Raw genomic sequence first — 15,167 nt, 5'->3', positions numbered from 1 at the left:
TTCAGAATAAGCCCCATAGATGTTTCTTGTTTTTAGCCCAGTAATGGTGAATCTTTTGGCCTGGATGTCTCAAAACAATGAGAAAATCCCTACACAAGGCAGCTCTGCATCCCCAGAGGAAACTTTTGGGAATGACCTTTCGGGAGGTTCCAGAGCAGTGGTGGGATTCAATTTTCTTTTTTTACTACAGGTTCTGTGGGTGTGGCTTGGTGGGTATGGCAGGGGAAGGGATACTGCAAAATCCCCATTCCCTCCCCAACCCACTAACCTGCTTTCCAGCTCCGTTCTCCTGGGCAGGACAACCAAAGAAGACCCAGCCAATCAGCTGAGACTTGAGAGCAGAGAAGAGATGGGGGCGGGGCCAGTCAGAGGTGGGATTTTCCGGTTCTCTGAACTACTCAAAATGTCCGCTACCGGTTCTCCAGAACTGGTCAGAACCTGCTGAGTACCACCTCTGTTCCAGAGGTCACACTAAATAGCAGGGCCATCTCGTGCGCAACTTCCAGAGAGTCTTAACTGTGCAGCATAAAGCGGTACTAGCACTTCGCACAATCTTGATGCTATCCCTTGAGGCGGCCCAGGACCGTGTCGGCTTTTTGGTCTGCGGCAACAGTCTACTGGCTCATACACAATACGGGGATGCAGAGAGTCGATTAGAAGACCCTGTGTGGTTGTCTGTGTGTGTGAGAGAGAAAGAGAGAAAGGAGGGAGAAGGGAGGGACGGAGAGAGGGGGGGAGGAAGGGAGAGAGAGTGAGAAAGAGAGAATTTGAGGAAAGAGGGAGGGATGGAGAGAGAGAGAAAGAGGAAGAGAGAGGGGAGAGAGGGAGAAAAAGAGAGAGGGAGAGAGAGAGAGAAGAGAATATGCTGGAATTGCCTTTGCAGACCGGTGGGTTATGCATACCCAGCCAGGATAACGACATGCCAGATTTATGGGCATCGTGGACCGGTTGCTATGACAACCCCGCCAGCTGCTTTGCACCAAATAACCTTGCCATGTGAACATTTATCACAAACACATCATCCAGGGGAGGACAGCCCTGGAGGCTGGCGCTTCAACGCCGGGAGGGAGTCCTTCTGCATATGAATTATTCCTCCTAGCCTTTCCTCGGGAGAAAGTCAGCGCCTCGAATGGTCCAGATCCCTGACAAGACCCTGGATGGTCTTCTCTGTCACTCCCCGCCTCGTAGGTCTTTCTGCCTTCGCAGCGCAGGACCCACTGCTGTGTCTCCTCTGGAATGCTCTACAGAGCATCTTGGAGGAAGAAGCTCTGAAGAATCATAGGAACATAGGGATGGGAGGGACCTCAGAGGTCTTCTAGTCCAACCCGCTGCCTAAGGAAACCATTTCAAATCTTCTTCTTCTTCTTCTTCTTCTTCTTCTTCTTCTTCTTCTTCTTCTTCTTCTTCTTCTTCTTCTTCTTCTTCTTCTTCTTCTTCTTCTTCTTCTTTATTTCTCTGCCAACTAATTCCCTACCAGCACTACCACTATGTACTCATCTCCCCACACCAACATCAATACTGTTTCAGCTTAACCTCCAGAACTCTGTTCTTACTCCATTCAGTAGTCTTCTTCTTCTTCTTCTTCTTCTTCTTCTTCTTCTTCTTCTTCTTCTTCTTCTTCTTCTTCTTCTTCTTCTTCTTCTTCTTCTTCTTCTTCTTCTTCTTCTTCTTCTTCTTCTTCTTCTTCTTCTTCTTCTTCTTCTTCTTCTTCTTCTTTATTTCTCTGCCAACTAATTCCCTACCAGCACTACCACTATGTACTCATCTCCCCACACCAACATCAATACTGTTTCAGCTTAACCTCCAGAACTCTGTTCTTACTCCATTCAGTAGTCTTCTTCTTCTTCTTCTTCTTCTTCTTCTTCTTCTTCTTCTTCTTCTTCTTCTTCTTCTTCTTCTTCTTCTTCTTCTTCTTCTTCTTCTTCTTCTTCTTCTTCTTCTTCTTCTTCTTCTTCTTCTTCTTCTTCTTCTTCTTCTTCTTCTTCTTCTTGTCATTTTCTCACAGTTAAAAAATGATAACAAAACAAGACCAGAGCCAACATCTGCATTTTTCTGCGACCAGAGACAGCGGAGTCAGCAAGGGGTTAATCCATTTGAAAATGATGAACTCTGCCAAGCCATCTTCCAATCTTTTCAAAATTTCCGCTACCGGTTCTCTACCTGTTCTTCACCTGCTGAATACCACCACCACTTTCTCCACTGTTTAGCAAGAAGCCAACAGGAAAGAAATCCTCGCAAATAATAGTGGGTTGGCGGACAGGGAGGGGGATATCCTCAGTTCATTACATGCTTTCAAATAAAGCTCTGGATATTTTTATACTTCCTTCAAGAATGCCTGGTATCCAAAGTTAAATCAGCAATAATAATTCAAATTATTTACAGATAATACAACACAGAGGGGTTATATAACTCAGTGGGGAAGCCTCTTATTCTTCCTGGCTTTTCAGTTAACAGGATCAGCTAAAGAAAAATTTATCATAATAGGCTACATAGAGGGGGAAAAAAACATACTTATGTAAAGTAGAATTGCGGCTCTATCTTAAGTTGTCCATGAAGCAGGTAATCAGCTGGGTATTATTCTCACATCCTCCTTGGCTTTCTCTCTTTGTAATATTCCTCTTGGTCCTTGCTTGGGCTTTTTTTCTGTTGAGAAATTGCATCCATGCATATTTTATTTCCTTTCTGGGTAAACAGATGCAAAGCACGGAAAGGAAGTAAAAAGCAATAAGCCAAAAAACAAAATTAAAGATAAAAGATAGGAATAGGAAAAAGTAAATGGATCCAGTTTACGCCATTCGCTGGAACTTTTTATACATTTTGTCCTTGTAAACAGTCCTTACTTCCATCATCTCCTGCCTGCCTGCCTTCCTTCCTTCTCTTTCACTTTCTGGTCTCTCTCTCCTCTCTCTCTCTCTCTCTCTCTCTCTCTCTCTCTCTTTCCTTCTTTCCTCCCTCCCTCCCTCCCTTACAATTTTTCCTTCTTCCCTCTCCTTCACCTCTCTCTCTCTCCTTCTTTCCTTCTCTCCCTTTCATTTTCCTTCTTCCCTCTCCTTCACCTCTCTCTCTGTCCTTCCTTCCTTCTCTCCCTTTCATTTTCTTTCTTCCCTCTTCCTCCCTTCCTCCCTTCCCTCCCTCCTTCCTCTTTCATTTTCCCATCTTTCCTCTCCTTCCTCTCTCTCTCTCTCTCTCTCTCCTCCCTCCCTTATCATCTTTCTTTCTTCCCTCCCTCCTCCCTCCCTCCCTCCCTCCCTCCCTCCCTTCCTTCTCTTTCATTTTTCCTTCTTTCCCCTCCTTTCTCTCCTTCCTTCCTTCCTTCCTTCCTCCCTCCCTCCCTTCTCATTTTTCCTTGTTCCCTCTCCTTCACCTCCCTCCTTCATTTCTTCATCCTTCCCTCCTCCCTTCCTCCTTTCATTCTTCCTTTCAGATATATATAGCAGTCCATTCATAAACGTTGACCCGGGCACCATCCAATAAACAGTCTGTTTAAAACATGAAAATTGGTATCCCGTAGATTGCTTTTAGGGCTCTCCTCTTCTCACCTTCTCACCTCTTGAGGAACTCAAAAACATCACCCACCACATCCAATGTCCCTGCTCTTCCCCTTTCTCTTGACCCCTCCACATTTTCTCCACACATTTGTTTGCAATTCAATCCTTATTTGTTCTCTCTCTACAGGTCCAAACCCTTCAGAACATTTCTTTTTCGTCAGTCACTCATTTTTCTTGTTGAATTCACATTCATTCTTCCCCCGTTCCTTTTTTTATCCTATCTCCTCTTGTTTCACAACAGATATTCTCATTCTTTCTCTCTCTCTCTCTCTCTCTCTCTCTCTCTGCTCTGTTCTCATCTCATTCATGTTTTTAAGTTTCTCCTGGCATACTCAGTTCCCCATCCATTAGCACTCTTAGCACGTTCACTAATTTCCAATGCATTCCTCACCATCTGTTTACCAGCACAGGTGTGTCTGAAAATGTCTTCATCCATTTCCCCATCTTTAGTAAACATTGAGTGAACATTGAGTAAACAAGATGAACAATTCATCTGCATGCTCTGGGATTATTATTATTTTTTTTTAATCACTTTTAACTTTCAATCATTCATATTGTTTTCCCTGTCAAACACAACTTTCTTAGCCTTTGATCCATTCATTTTCAAATCTTTAATCCCTTTTGCGTCTGCATATATCTCTAACACTCGCTAGAAATTATTTTTGAACTCAACCGTTAAATACCATATCTGTATAGGAAAGCATAAATACATCCACATTATCAATGGAATGTAGGAGAATATAGAACTTAGAATAATGGAATTGGAAGGGACCTTGGAATCTTCTAATCCAAGCCTCTGCCCAAGCAGAAGATCCTATACCCAGGGGTGCGATTCAAATTTTTTAACAACCGGTTCTGTGGGTGTGGCTTAGGTGGTGCGTGTGGCTTGGTGGTCATGTGACTGGGTGGACATGGCTTGGTGGTCATGTTATTGGCTGGGTGTGGCCAACTCAACATCACTCACATCGAGGCACGCATCTCCTCGCCTGGCCTCTCATGACTGTGGGGATGCTGCAACCGTTGTAAGTGTGAAAAAGGGTCATAAGTCACTTTTTTTTAGTGCCATTGTAACTTTGAATGGTCACGCCACACAAGCAAAGTACCAGCAAAGGAGGGGAAAAAAACTCCAGAGAAGTTCCAGAGACAGGAAGTCTAGTCCTGTCAAGAATGTAATAAGGGTTAACGGTGAGGCAGTTTCTGTAAGCAACACCAGAATGTTTCCTTCCTGCCTTCCTTACAGGATTAGCCCAGTAATTTCTTCTAACAACCGGTTCTCTGAACTGCTTAGAATGTTAACAACTGGTTCTAGCGAATAGGTGCAAACTGGTAGAATCCCACCCCTACTTATACCATTCGAGACAAGTGGCTGTCCAGTCTCTTTTTGAAAGCCTCCATTGATGGAGCACCCACAACTTCTGAAGGCAAGCTGTTCAATTGGTTGATTGCTCTTACTGTTAGGAATTTTCTTCCTCCTTACTTCTAGATTGTGCCTCTCCTTGGTTAGTTTCTTGTCTTGGAAAATAGGTTGACCTTCTCGTCTTTGTAAGATATTGGAACACTACTATCATGTCTCCCCTAATCCTTCTTTTCATTAGACTACCTAATTCCTATAATCATTGGTATGTTTTAGCCTCCAGGCCGTAATAATCTTTGTCTCTTTTCTCTACACTCTTTCCAGAGTCTCAACATCTTTTTTATTTTGTGGTGACCAGAACTGGATGCAGTTTTCCAAGTGTGGTCTTACTCTCACTATACTCAGGTTAGATAATAATAGGACTTGGCATTATAATCAGATTTGGAAGAGTGGCAATCTCACAGAGTAGACCAAGCCAAGAAATCAACTCCCATCAGGCGCAAAGATTCAGGATCATACATTAAGTTCCAGTTAAGATGATTTATTGCTGATGTTTATATGCAAGAATCTAGTCAACTAACAATCAACACTAAACTGGCCCTAGATAAGAGTCAAAAGAATTCAAGAAGGGTTGGGCTTAGACCATTTGTGGGAACCTAATGACTCTAAGCCGATGCACCCCAGAAGACAAACCCAGGATCCAAAAAGATCTTCACAAACTTGAACAATGGGCCCTATCCAACAAAATGAATTTTAATGTGGAGAAAAGCAAAGCTTTACATTTAGGCAGGAAAAATCAAAGGTATAGATGCAGATTAGGCGAGACCTGGCTCAAAAACGGTAATGGTGAGAGGGACCTTGGAGTCCTCGTGGATGATCAATAGAATGTGAGCCAGCCCTGTGCAACAGTAGCCAAAAAAGCTAATACGAACCTGGTGTCAACTCATAAAACATATTGTATACATGATTTATGGTTTGTCAACAGAAAGTGTGTGTGGGGGAGTTTCAAAGAGCAGGCAGCAGTGTGGAATCGAAAGTACATTCCATTCATATTTTCTTCAAAGACTGATTAGATGACTGAAGCTTCTGCCTGCAAAAATCTAATTGGAGAACATGATTGATGACTCTGGGCTATGGACGTTTTTTGTTTTTTGTTGGATGATACACCCCAGGTGGTGGTGGGGGAGTAGGATCAAGGGTGATAGTGAATTACATATCTCAGAGTTGGCTTCGCCCATGTTAACTTTTAATAAAAGATAAGTAGTTTTGGGAGTGTGGCTTGAGGCTCATGATTTAATTGGAGTAACTGCCAGAATCATGACACCTGGGTTGTATAAACAGAGGCATAGAATCAAGATCACGTGAAGTATTGATACCACTTTATAAAACCCTAGTAAGGCCACACCTGGAATACTGTAACCAATTTCGGTCACCGTATTACAAAAAAGATGTTGAGACTTTAGAAAATGTTCAGAGAAGACTAAGACAGAGGTGGTATTCAGCAGGTTCTGACAAGTTCTGGAGAACCGGTAGCGGAAAATTTGAGTTGTTTGGAGAACTGGAAAATGCCACCTCTGACTGGCCCCGCCAACCCCATCTATTCTCTGCTTCCCAAGTCCCAGATGATCGGCTGGGTCTTCTTTGGTTGCCCTGCACAGGAGAATGAAGCTGGAAAGCAGGTTAGTGGGGTGGGGAGGGAATGGGGATTTTGCAGTAACCTTCCCCTGCCACGCCCACCAAGCCACACCATGGCCACCAAGCCACGCCCACAGAACCTGACATCTTTGTCGGTCGAAAAAAAAACTTGAATCCCACCATTGAACAAAGATGGTCAAAGGCCTTGAGAGTAAACTATATGAAGAACAGCTGCAGGATTTGGGCTTAGCTAGTCTAAAGAAAAGAAGAATTAGGGATGACATGATAGCAATATTCCAGTATTTGAGGAGCTGCAACAAAGAAGAAGTGGGGTCAAATTTTTCTCCAGAGGACCGGAAGGCAGGACAAGAAACAAGGGATGGAAACTAATCAAAGAGAGAAGCAACCTGGAATTGAGGAGAAACTTCCTAATAGTGAGGACAATTAACCAGTGGAACAACTTCCCTGCAGAAGTCATAGGTGCTCCATCAACGGAGGTTTTTAAGAAATGACTAGAGAGTCACTTGTCTGAGATGGTATAGCTTCTCCTGCTTGAGCAGAGGGTTGGACTAGAAGACCTCCAAGGTCTCTTCCAGCTTCTATTCTGTTCTGTTCCATTCCATATTTTCTATTCTATTCCATTCCATTCTAATTCCATTCCATTCTAATTCTATTCTATTCTATTCTATTCCATCCCATTCTATTCCATTCCATATTTTCTATTCTATTCTATTCTATTCTATTCTATTCTATTCTATTCTATTCTATTCTATTCCATCCCATTCCATCCCATTCTATTCCATTCCATATTTTCTATTCTATTCTATTCTATTCTATTCTATTCTATTCTATTCTATTCTATTCTATTCTGATGTCTCACTTAACTTCACCTCCCACCTCTACCTGTTCTTCTCCTACTTCCGATTTTCTAACCCAAGCCAGCCATATTGTAGAATGAGAATTAACAGGTGGATGAACTGGATTTAGAAAATGCATGAGCACCAAGGATCTCATTGCCATCTTCTAGTGGATTGCAGTAAAGGGAAAGGGAAATTCCAAAAACATTTCTATTTTATTTTATTGAATATCTACATCATGTTAAAGGTCTCTGTGGTATTGCAAGAAATGAGGATTTACAATACGTACAGATGCCATAAAATACCTAGATTAATATTTTCCCCCCAAATATATCACAATGTCTTGAATTTAAAGTGTCCAAATGTATAAATGTAATTTCTATAGATATATCTCAGTGGCAAAAATACCCCTTCCCTTAAGTTTTTAGGGTAAGATTAATATGAGTAAAATGAGGATTACATCAGGAGTAATGTAAATTTTAAGATAGATTTGAATGTTAATTCTTATCAGATACTTTATGCACATAGCCAATTAACGAGATAAATGTTGATGGCCAAAACGCCTTGAATAACTTTGACCAAAGTGAGTGACTGTGATGAAAGCCTACTAGATTTCCCATTTTGGGAAATTTGGGATTTTCGCTGTAACATCCACCTCTTTTCTGGAATGTGAACTTTTTTGAATATTGCTCTCGCTATTGTGTAGGAGGTACAGTCTGAGCACTAAAAAATAACAGGTTCAGAATATTTCGCAATTAAATGAAATAATGTATTTTAAAGAAATACGTATGTAGATTATGACTATTGCTGAGATCACTTTCTCAGACTCCTTTTTTTTAAATGATTTTTTTTAATCTTCTCAAAAAAAAATTGGAAGTTTGTATTCAATTTATTTGTACTCAGAAAATAGGCACAGCTGGATGCATGATGGTGTCAAAGGTACAGTCCAATATAGTTGGGACTTACAACTATTTGTTTAGGAGGATAATTTTTTATCCTTGATAGGAAGATAAAAATTGGACTGTGGCTGTGCTACGAACCGCAGTAATAACTTTGGAAAAGGCATAAGAAAGAAGGCGTGAGGCAGATCCTTTAAGGGGGACACACTGCGTGTCTATGCATCTGGGTATGAATCTTCAAAATACTCTTGGCTCCTGGCCACTTCCTGGACAAGTCTTGGAAGAGGTTTGTCGCTTCCTCCTTCCTAGAATGAAGATGTGTGTGTAAGGGGAGGGAGAGGGAGGGAGAGAAAGTGGGAGGGGCAGAGAAAGAAAAGGGGAGAGAGGAAAAGAAAGGGAGATTGAGGGAGGGAACGGGAGGGAAGGGGAGGAAGAAAAAAGGGAGAGGGAGGGTGGGGAAGGGAGAAAGAGAGGCGGAGAGAGAGGGAGGGAGAGAGGGAGAGGGAGAAAGAGGAAAGAAGAGGGAGAGAAAGAGGAAGAGAAAGAGGAAGATGGGGAGAGAAAAGGAGAGGGGGAGGAGAAAGAGGGGAGAGAGAAAGAGAGAAAGATGGGGGCGAGGGAGGGAGGGAGAGGGAGAGGGAAAGAGAAGGAGAGGGTGGGAGGGAGAAAGAGGGGGAGAGGGAGAGAGAAAGAGAGGGAGGGAGTGGGAGGGAGGAAGAGAGAAGAACAAAGAAGAGAGAGGGAGGGAGAAAAAGGGGGGAGGGGAGAGAGAGAGAGGACACGTTTACACAAACCACTACTTGCGCTGTTCCAAGAATTTTCTTCACCTCTCTCTTTCTCTCGCCCACCGTTTCGGTTGTCTCAGCTGATGGCTTTTGCCCAAAGCTCTTTTTAATTCCACATCCCCCAAATATTGGAGGGTTTTTTCCCCCCACATCCTTTGATTCCCTTGTTTCATCTGGATGGTTTTTTTTTAAAAGAGAAGCAGAATGAGTCATTGGGTCTGAGTGGACATGTGTTGGCAGAATCTAAATGTCAAGAGGAAGGAGACAGACTTTTTCTCTCTCCAAGGATCTGGTGCCAGCTGGTTCTTCGGAATACGGAGGTAGTTTGTCAACAGGTGTTCTCAGCTGAGCAACTCAGTTAGGAAATCACGCTTTAATGCCTTAAATTAAACTTGAATGAGTTTTAAAAGCTTTAAGAACCAAATCCTTCCATTGTCATCATGTCCAAATTTTTAACAACATTGGGTTGAGGGGTCCTTGGTGCTCTTCGAGCTTGAATTGTTTTCTTGCAGATGTTACATCACCAAACTAGGTAACATCATCAGTGCTGGAAGAAGGAGGTGTTTGATCTCAGTTTATATTCTACTGGCTTTGCCCTGTCAATATTGGCAGAAAAGGTCTTGGTTCTTTAATTAAGTTGGGCTGTTTAATTAATGGTGCAACGGTACTAATTAATTAATTAATTAATTTTTCCCCACATTTTTCATTTGTTGGTCAAACATGTGCATGAGTACGAAGACATAAACAGGGAACAAAGGGAGTAAGTACAGATAAATGGGGACAGTAAGACAGGAAGTACGGTAGGCACGCTTGGATGTGCTTATACATGACTCCTTCACAGGACCTCTTATGGACCTCTTAGGAATGGGGTGAGGTCCATGGTAGACAGTTTGAGGTTGAAGCTTTGAAACTTGCAGGTGGCCCTTTGATGTGCGCTGTGCTGTGATTCCTACTGGCTCGAAATTCAAATGACACCCGTTTGAATTTCGCGCCAAATGCAGAGCGGCTGCGGCTCGCAGCGCTTCACTTTCCCGTAGCGGGGCTAACAAGCGGCCACAGACACTTCTAACTTTTTGAATCAGACCGCTTTCTGGCTGCGGATCAGCGCTTTGCTCTTTTTGATCGCTCGTTTTGTTGGCTGACCGCTCTCTCTGGCTGCGGATCAGCGTTTCCTTATCGCCAGCCGATCGCTTCTCTGGGCTGCGGATCGGTGGCTAGTGACTCAGCTGGTTGCAAGGTGCATCTGGTAGCCATCCCACCTCGTCGCCAGTGTTAAGTTTGAGCAATGAGAGGCTGAACCAGAGCATGAGTGGAACAGTACTTTATTTTACAAATAAAGGGCTGACCGTGCTTGCCAAGCCTGGAACTGGCTCGCAGCAATCAGCAATCGTTGGACCCGCAGCCTGCTTTTATAGCTGGCTGCTGGGGAGAACCAACCAATGGGAATGGGGGAATATCGCCCACATAAAGTGAGTGGACCTGAGTGAGAACTCCTTGAGTCCTCAGGACATAACAGAAGCTGTGAGGGGTTGAGGCTGTAACAATGGAGTCGGGTAGGGCGTTTCAGGCGTTGACCACTCTGCTGTTGCTGAAGTTGTATTTTCTGCAATCGAGTTTGTATCAGTTTACCTTGAGTTTGTATCAGTTCTTTGCCCATGTATTATTGTGACTGAAGCTGAAGAAGTCGTTGACAGGTAAGATGTTGTAACAGACAATTTTGTATACTATGCTTAGATCGGACCGCAGGCAGCACAGTTCCAGATTGTCCAGGTCCAAAATTTTGAGCCTGGAAGCATAGATAATTCTACTGTGAGTGGAGGAGTGGAGTACTCTTCTCGATAAATAACTCTGAACCTGCTCAATTGTGTTAATGTCCGATATACAGTGCGGGTTCCAGGTGGATGAGCTGTATTCGAGAATTGGTCTGGCAAAGGTTTTGTATGCCCCAGTTAACAATTCAATGTTGCTGAAGAAGAAGCTTCACAAAATAAGGTTGATGTTAGCTTGTTTGGCACTTCCTTGAATAAGTTATTGTTTACTTCTTAATTGTTGGTCTGACGTTAATCTTGATCTTAATTGTTGCTCATCTGGGTGTGGATTGCTAGTAGGGAGGTGTTTGAATCTTTTTTTTGTTGCTTGTTAAATGCCTCTTTCAAATGGTTTGTTGACGTTGTTTATGTCTATGTGTCTATTGATGGACTGTTTTGGACTTGGTTTGGTCTAGGATGGTGACATTGGTAAATTACCAGACAACTCCAGATTGCCATAAGATGGTAGCAAAGAGTTTACCGTACCACTTTAATGCCATCATCTGATAATTGGAGGTATTGCAGCTCAGATCTGATTTCCTATTTAACAGCAAGTAACTCCTTCACACACACTTTGCCTTTCTCTACCTTTCTCCATCTCTCTTTCATCTCTTCCTGTCTCTTCCTCCATTTCTGAATAAATCTGCATTTCAAGAACCAGTGACCTGATGCTGCAGACACCCACAAACAGATATCAAAAACACAAGACACACTGCCTAGTTCTCTGTGTCAACTGATAAAATATTTCTATGGTCTTTTTAGAGTTGTCAACAGAAAGGGGAGCAGTGTGACAGCTTGCAAAACCAAAATTGCATTCCATAAATGTTTTCAAAGATAGTAACTAGGTGACCGAACTTTCTGCCGTACAAAATTCTAACTGGAGAGCATGATTGATGACTCTTGGCTATGGATGTGTCCCATTGGAGAATATGAATTATGATACACCCAGGGAGCAGGGGAAAACCAGGGTCAAGGGTGACAACGAATGATGTGTCTCAGAGTCGACTACATCCAGGCAATGCCAGACATATTAACTCCCAATAAATTCTTTTGAAGTTTTGGAAGTTTGGCTCGAGACTCGTGATTTAAATGGGAGTAACTGCCAGAATCCTGACACTCTGCTCTTAAGGAAGTCGTGGTAAAGAAAAACATGGAATTAAAAAATATTTGGAAGATGTAATCAACATCTGTAGTTCTCAACCACTTCCTTTCATGTTGGTTTCTCTAAATGCCATAATAAGCTATTTTTTTCATCTTTTTTTTTTGCTCATCTTCAGAAGGCTCTCCAAAAATGATCTAAGTGCCAGAGCTCGCTGTAACAACATTGCCAAAAAAGCATTAAGAGTTGTTAACCTAATCTGATGTAGCTTCTTCTCTGGTAATATTGTACTGCTAACTAGAGCATACAAAACATTTGCCAGACTAATTCTCGAATACAGCTCATCTGTCTGGAACTCACATTGTGCATATCGGACATTAAAACAATTGAGAGAGTCCAGAGATATTTCACAAGAAGAGTCCTCCACTCCACTACCAGCAACAGAATACCTTATACTACTAGATTTGAAATTTGGGGCTAAGTCAACTTAGAACTACACTGCCTTCGGTCTGACCTAAGCGTAATACATAAAATTATCTGCTACGATGTCCTACCTGTCAATGATTACTTCAGCTTCTACCACAACAATGCATGAGCGCATAATAGATACAAACTTAAAGTAAACCGCTCCAAAATCAATTGCAGGAAATACAACGTCAGCAACAGAGTTATCAATGCCTGGAATGCACTACCTGACTCTGTGGTTTCTTCCCCAAACCCCCAAAACTTTAACCTTAGACTGTCTACTGTTGACCTCACCCCATTCCTAAGGGGCATGCATAAGCGCACTAATGTGCCTACCAGAGGTGGTATTCAGCAGGTTCTGTCCAGTTCTGGAGAACCGGTAGCGGAAACTTTGAGTAGTTCAAAGAACTGGCAAATCCCACCTCTGACTGGCCCCGCCCCCATCTATTCTCTGCCTCCTGAGTCCCAGCTGATCGGCTGGGTCTTCTTTGGTTGCCCTGCACAGGAGAACAGAGCTGGAAAGCAGGTTAGTGGGGAGGAAATGAGGATTTTACAATATCCTTCCCCTGCCACACCCATCAAGCCACACCACACCCACCAAGCCATGCGCAAAGAACCAGTAGTACAAAAATTTGAATCCCACCACTAGTGCCTACCGTCCCTGTCTTAATGTCCCCTTTTATTTGTACCCATTTCATGTAATCATAATTATGTTCTAATTATATCTGTTATCTAATACATGCTTGACAAATAAATAAATACTAATATACTAAATACCCTTTGCAGTCATAAAGGCCTCCAGTTTCGATCCATTGAGTTATGGCAGCTACTGAGAATTAAATGTGACCTTTGCAATAATGCTGTAAGTTAGGCCTGAGGCTAATTACTGCTTATCGACTGCGGATCGTTAGCCAATAAGCCAATCAATCAAAGGCCTCTTGATACTTCTTCCACACAAAGAAAAGGATTTTGCCACCCCCAAAGTTAATTCAGATTATAATTGACTGTGGGAAAGGGAAGGTAATCTTTCTATAAATAAGATGTGATGTGGTCAGAACATCTGAGAAAGTCAAGTGTTGACCTGTATATATAACAGTTTGTAGGCCTTTAAGAGAGCTCATGAGATCTTGTTGCATCTACTTAGCCCAACCCACCTCATTGTTACGCCCCTGTCAGAGTCTGAATCCGAGGAGGAAGTTGAACAGCTGACAGGGAGTGGGACTGTGGCTCTGTTGGCTGTGGAGGAAACTGGGGAAGGGCAAAGTCCGGCTGGGCAGAGCAGGGGAGAGGTAGAACAAGGGAGTGGGGAGTTCAGAGGAAGATGCAGGCACACTCCCTCTTCATCCTAGGCACGCAGGGAGGAATGGAGAAGAGAGCAACGTGGGTTGCATGGTTTACAGGGGAGGAAAGGGCCCTGATTCCCTTCATTAGCCACACCTGGGAATGAGAGTTTAAAAGAGGTGCAAGCTGAGTGCAGCATCTGCTGGGAACAAACGTGAGTCTATCTTGGGTTGACTTTGGTTACCTGTGTTCCTGCCATCCTCCCAACCAGGTTGAATTATATCCGTTCCTTCACATCTGGAATTTCTTCTCTTGCCCTGCCGGACTAAATTACCTCATCTTGCCTTGATTAGACTTATAGTTACAGTTTTTGTTGACCATGTTTTGGACTTGATTTTCTGCAGCCAAAGGCTGTTCCTGGGGGAGTTTTTCTCCAGCCAGAAGGTAACCAGGACATTGGGGACAAAGTTGGAGCTAATAAAGGGACTCCTACTGATTATCTGACTGTGTTGCCTTTGTGCCAAGCCCCAAGTCATCACACCTCATGGTATGTTTGCAACTGATAGGTAGACTAACTCACTGCAGGCTAGCTCACTGCTCACTCCAGGAATTCACTCACTCCAGGAGTCAATCTTGAGCTGGTCAGAGTCAAATTGCTGCCAGTGAGCAGAATCAGTCTCCAATACTGCAGTCTAACTACTGTGCCACCATAGCTCACCACAAGATGATAGACAGATGATAGTTATAGACCAGTGGTGGCGAACCTTTTCGGTGCTGAGTGCCAAAATGGAAGTGGACACGGGAAATTGGAAGAGCAACTCCCTGGCATGCATGTGCAAGAGCACTGGAAACCAGAAGCTCAGTTTCCCAGCACGGGCATGCGCACCAGCCACCTGGTCTTCCGGTTTCTAACACGCATGTATGCATGAAGACCAGCTGACCGCCACATGCATGCGCGCCGGGGAGCTGCTCTTCCAGCTTCTGGCTCTCCCCCATGCATGAAGACCAGCTGACCAGCACGCATGTGCTCACTGGAACCCGGAAGAGCAACGGGCAATGACTGTCGTGCCTGGAGAGATGGCTCTGTGTACCACTTCCGGCACGCAGGCCATACATTTGCCATCATGGTTATGGACAGACAGACTGCTAGATGAGAGAGCGTGATAGACAAATGATAGACAAGAGATGAGAGATGAGAGAGAGGGAGGGAGAGATGCTATACCAATGACAGATGATAGTTGTAGACAGATTGATAGATGAGAGAGAGGTGATAGATATATGATAGATGAGAAATGAGAGATGAGAGAGAGAGATGCTGTACAGATGATAGATGATGATAGATAGATAGATTGATGATAAATAGATGATAGAAAGAGAAAGATAGATGATGCGTGGGTGGATAGATGGCTGATAGGTAGGTAGATAGATAGATAGAT

This window comes from Pseudonaja textilis, chromosome 2, assembly GCF_049901715.1.
Source record: "Pseudonaja textilis isolate UNSWEBS1 chromosome 2, rPseTex1.2, whole genome shotgun sequence".
NCBI lineage: Eukaryota > Metazoa > Chordata > Lepidosauria > Squamata > Elapidae > Pseudonaja > Pseudonaja textilis.
This window is presented reverse-complemented; position numbering follows the sequence as displayed.